This window comes from Primulina huaijiensis, chromosome 8 (genome assembly GCF_012295235.1).
Source record: "Primulina huaijiensis isolate GDHJ02 chromosome 8, ASM1229523v2, whole genome shotgun sequence".
Lineage (NCBI taxonomy): Eukaryota > Viridiplantae > Streptophyta > Magnoliopsida > Lamiales > Gesneriaceae > Primulina > Primulina huaijiensis.
In genome coordinates, this window is record NC_133313.1 from 10,899,667 (window position 1) to 10,905,294 (window position 5,628).

Consider the following 5,628-nt stretch of genomic DNA (forward strand, 5'->3'; position numbering starts at 1 on the left):
TGATGTGAATCCACGTACGAATAAAAGCAAACACGATTAAATATGAATCGCGCCCTCAATTTAATATCGAACAAGGAATTCGTGTTGTCCCGATCTTTTGAATCAAGTGCGTGTGTTGTGATTTTCACCTCTAAACTATGAAGAGTTTAGCAACAAATAATCACGAGATAAACAATCGAAAATTATGACGAACCTTCAAAGAACAAGTCTAAGACAATCCGCACAAGCACGATCGACAAACGCCACAAAGTTAAAAACTTTGATAAGTTTGATTTTTGTTTACAAAGCTAAAGCCTTGAAAAATTTGAGAGAAAACTCAAAAACTTTTATAAAATATCAATGATAATCAGAATAATGTTCAATTTTTCGTCCATATATTGACTACAAATCAAAAGATATGATAAATCTAGTTACCTAACTAATTAAAACTCTAAAATAGGAAAAGATAATGTTTCTCGGAACAAGGCGCGCTCGAGTGTGAGATTCAACCGCTCGGGCACGGAGTCTTCTGGACAGGTCGCGCTCGGGCGGTAATATTTTACCGCTCGGGCGCCGCGACTTCTAGAGTTCACGTCCTGGACAGTATGTTTGGCGCTCGGGCGGTAAGATTTGGCCGCTCGGGCGCCGTGGTATCTGGACTCCTCTTGATTTAGCATTTGAATAACGGTCCTTTGGCTCCCAAACTTATTTCCATGCATCTCGAACACTTCAGCACTTTGCACCTCGCTTGTAAGTCCTTCTTCCTTGCTCATGAGCCCCTGCAACGCCTCTTTAAACTTCTTCAGTCGTCCCCTCGTGATTAGTCCCGCTGGTAACTCTAAGGGATCCCATGCTTTCCTTGGGACGTGCACATCCGTGTTCGCATCATCCTCCCCTTCTTGAAAAGGATTTGTCCTCAAATTCAACTCGTCACCTACATCAAACAACGACAAGTCACTAACATTGAAAGTAGAACTCACGTGATACTCACCTGGTAGATCGAGTTTGTAGGCATTGTCATTGATCCTTTCAAGTACTTGGAATGGTCCATCACCCCTAGGTAATAGTTTAGAACGTCTCTTCTCGGGGAATCTTTCCTTCCTCAAGTGTAGCCACACCCAATCACCTTTCTCAAATATCACCTTCTTCTTTCCCTTGTTGGCTTGCTTTGTGTATCGTTCATTCTTCTTTTCAATATTAGCTTTGACCTTCTCATGCAAACTCCTAACAAATTCCGCCTTCTTTTTCCCATCCATGTTTAACCTTTCACTCACAGGTAAAGACATCAAATCTAACGGAGTCAAAGGGTTAAAACCATAAACAATTTCAAATGGCGAATAGTTCGTAGTAAAATGCACGCAACGATTATAAGCAAACTCAACAAATGGCAAACAATTTTCCCAATTCTTCAAGTTCTTTTTAAGAATAGCACGCAAAAGTGTTCCTAATGTCCTATTGACAACTTCAGTTTGCCCATCCGTTTGAGGATGACAAGTAGTAGAAAACAACAATTTTGTGCCAAGTTTAGCCCATAAAGTCTTCCAAAAGTAACTCAAGAATTTAACATCACGGTCAGAAACAATAGTCCTAGGCATGCCATGCAACCTAACGACTTCTCTAAAGAACAAATCCGCAATGTGAGACGCATCATCAGTTTTGTGACAAGCAATGAAATGTGCCATCTTAGAGAATCTATCAACAACAACAAATATTGAATCCCTCCCCTTCTTAGTCCTAGGCAACCCCAAAACAAAGTCCATAGAAATGTCAACCCAAGGCTCACTAGGAACAGGAAGTGGTGTATACAATCCATGTGGTTGTGTCCTAGACTTAGCTTGTCTACAAGTTATGCACTTATCACAAACACGCTCAACATCACGCTTCATGTGTGGCCAATAGAAATGTTCATGCAATGCACTTAAAGTTTTTGCCACACCAAAGTGTCCCATCAAACCACCCCCATGTGCCTCCCTAACAAGTAATTCACGAACGGATGATCTAGGGATGCACAACCTATCTTCTCTAAACAAGAAACCATTATGCAAATAGAATTTATCATGTGGACCATGCATACAAGTTTCAAACTCATTCTTAAAATCGTCATCTAGCACATACAACTCCTTGACATGCTCAAACCCCAATATTTTAGACTCCAAGGTAGAGAAAAGTAAGTACCTTCGTGATAGTGCGTCGGCCACTATATTTTCCTTACCTTGTTTGTACTTTATTATGTAGGGGAATGTCTCTATGAATGCCACCCACTTGGCATGCCGCTTGTTCAGCTTTTGTTGCCCCTTAAGGTGCTTTAGAGACTCATGATCCGTATGAATCACAAACTCCTTAGGCCTCAAGTAGTGCTGCCACGTCTCTAGAGTCCTCACAAGTGCGTAGAACTCCTTATCATACGTGGGATAGTTCAGGGCGGCTCCATTGAGTTTCTCGCTAAAGTACGCCACGGGCCGTCCCCCTTGCATCAAAACTCCGCCGATACCTACGCCTGAAGCATCACATTCAATTTCAAACGTATTAGCAAAGTCAGGCAAAACAAGTAAAGGAGCATTAATTAATTTTTGCTTAATAGTATTAAAAGACTTCTCTTGCTCCTCGCCCCAATGGAATGGAACGTTCTTCTTGATCACCGCTGTCATGGGTGCTGCCAATGTGCTAAAATCCTTTACAAACCTCCTATAGAAGCTTGCAAGTCCATGAAAACTTCGGACTTGACCAACAGTAGTAGGCGATGGCCAATCTCGAATAGCACTTACCTTGTCCTCATCCACTTGTATCCCCTGTGAGCTTACCACAAAACCAAGGAAGACAAGTTTGCTTGTACAAAAATCACATTTCTTTAGGTTAGCATATAGATTTTCAGCCCTTAGTGTGATTAACACAAGTTTCAAGTGATCAACATGCTCATCCAAGTCTTTGCTATATACTAGGATATCATCAAAGTAAACAACAACAAATTTCCCTATGTATGCACGCAAGACATGGTTCATTAACCTCATAAAGGTGCTAGGAGCGTTAGTTAAGCCAAAGGGCATTACCATCCACTCATATAACCCATATTTGGTTTTAAATGCAGTTTTCCACTCATCACCTTCCCTCATCCTAATTTGGTGATAACCACTCTTCAAATCAATTTTGCTAAAGATACAAGCACCATGCAATTCATCTAACATGTCATCTAGTCTAGGTATGGGATGCCTATACTTAATGGTGATGTTATTGATTGCCCTACAATCCACACACATACGCCATGAACCATCTTTCTTAGGAACTAACAAAACAGGCACAGCACAAGGGGACATGGACTCACGCACAAAACCCTTATCTAACAACTCACTTACCTGTCGTTGAAGCTCCTTAGCCTCCTCCGGATTGCTCCTATAAGCTGGATGATTTGGTAATGCACTCCCGGGTACCAAATCAATTTGGTGCTCAATCCCCCTCAATGGTGGTAGCCCTTGAGGTAGCTCCTACGGAAATATATCATCAAATTCCTGCAAAAGTGAAACAACAATGCTCGGAAGGGACCCGGATATATCACTTGTGTTAAAGAGGATCTCTTTGTAAAGAATCAACACAAGTGGTTCACGTGTGTGCATCAATTGCGTCAACTCACTTTTTTGGGCCATGTATGTTTTCTTTTTGGCCTCTTGCCTCTCCTTTTCTTTTCCCTCATTTTCTTTCCTCTCCTTTTTCTTTTGTATGGCTATCTCACTTTTTTTGTCCCTCTTTTTTCAGCCATTTCATTTTTATCTTCAAAGGCCATCTCACTTTTTAATTCACTCTTTTTTTCGGCCTCATCTCTCCTCTTTTTTTTTAATTGGTCCTCCAACACTTGCTTTGGGGACAACGGAAGTAAAACAATGGACTCCCTTTTCAACAAAAATGAATACTTGTTCTTGAACCCATCATGTGTCCCTCGCCTATCATATTGCCAAGGTCTACCCAACAAGATATGGCAAGCATGCATAGGTACCACAACACACAAGACCTCATCCACATACTTCCCAATAGAAAAAAGCACTAGCACTTGTTTTGTCACCTGCACTTCCGCACAATCATTCAACCATTGAAGCCTATATGGTTGAGGGTGCTTTAATGTAGGTAAACCCAATTTCTCTACCATCTCACAACTAGCCACATTAGTACAACTCCCCCCATCTATGATTAAATTGCGAACCTTTTGATTTACAAAACATCTAGTATGGAATAAGTTTTCCCTTTGGTTAGTCTCCTCCTCCTTGACTTGGGCACTCATTATACGCCTAGTCACTAGTGCTTCTCCAACAACCGCCTCATAACCCTCGTCAGGATCCTCTAATGCAGTCATATCATCATCATCATCACCCTCACTATGAGATTCATACTCACCATAGTCATTCAAGATCATTACCATCTTATTAGGACTTTCACTAGAAATATGACCCAACCCTTGACACCTAAAACATTTAGTGCACTCCTTGCTTAGGCGCCTCTTGTTTGGTCTCAAATTTGGGCTTGGTCACCACCTTATTCTCCTCAGGCTTCACCACATTTGGTCGCCATGAAGATGATGAACCTCCGGTTTGATTGGTGCAGCCAACTCCACGCCTTTTGAGTTGTTGCTCCACTTTTAGTGCCATTTGCACCATTTCGTCTAGATCCAAGTAGTGCCGAAGCTCAACTTGATCTTGGATTTCCCTGTTCAAACCACAAAGAAAACGAGCCATCGTCGCCTCATTATCTTCCTCAATATTAGCCCTAATCATGACTACTTCCATCTCCTTATAGTAGTCCTCAACACTCTTCACCCCTTGCCTTAAAGTTTGTAGCCTCTTAAACATCTCACTATAGTAGTGGTTGGGCACAAACCTTTTTCTCATCACTCTCTTCATCTCATCCCAAGTTTCTATGGGCCTCTCATTGTACCTCCTCCTAGTGGACACTAATTGATCCCACCAAATGAGAGCATAGTCTAAAAATTCAACCACCGCCAACCTCACCTTCTTTTGTTCGGAATAGTGGTGACACTCAAACACAAACTCTACCCTCTTTTCCCACTCTAAATATGCCTCCGGATCAGATTTCCCATGGAACGAAGGGATTTTCATCATAATACTACCCATATTATCATCTTTCCTATTCCCATCATATCTACCCCGAACGGCTTCTCTTCTACCTCTACCAATTCCTCTACCTCTTCCATTCCTACCCCAATTATCATTTTGGCTCTCCTCTTCTCCTCCAAAATCAAACTCTTCCTCTTCTCCTTCTCTACCCATATTTTTAGGATTTGAATTTTTTTCACTCGTACTAACCTCAAGCCTATCCAACCGCTCATGTAATGGCTCCATCTCAACCTTCAACATCCTACTAAAATGCCCAAATAACGCCTCCATTTGTACTTTAGATAACCCCGGGTTCGAACTATCTCCTACCTCCCTCTCCATTTAATTTCAGTTTGTACCTGCAAGAAAACGTTAGTAGAAAACAATATGTTCCTCACCCAAATGCTCACGGTCACTCCAAAGAAATTCACTCGTCTCTCCTCTCGTATTTTGTTTGCTCACAACAAATACTCACTAGTCACTCCAAAGAAATATCACTCACACTCAAATGTTTCCACTCGAATTTGATGTCTCTCTCTAAAGGGTGCTCAAG

General features: G+C 41.5%; 1 pseudogene; it reads right to left on the reverse strand.

The window, feature by feature from the left end:
• Window positions 1–5,093, reverse strand: part of LOC140982866 (uncharacterized) — a 7,067-nt pseudogene extending 1,974 nt beyond the window's left edge.
• Between the last annotated feature and the right edge of the window lie 535 nt (window positions 5,094–5,628).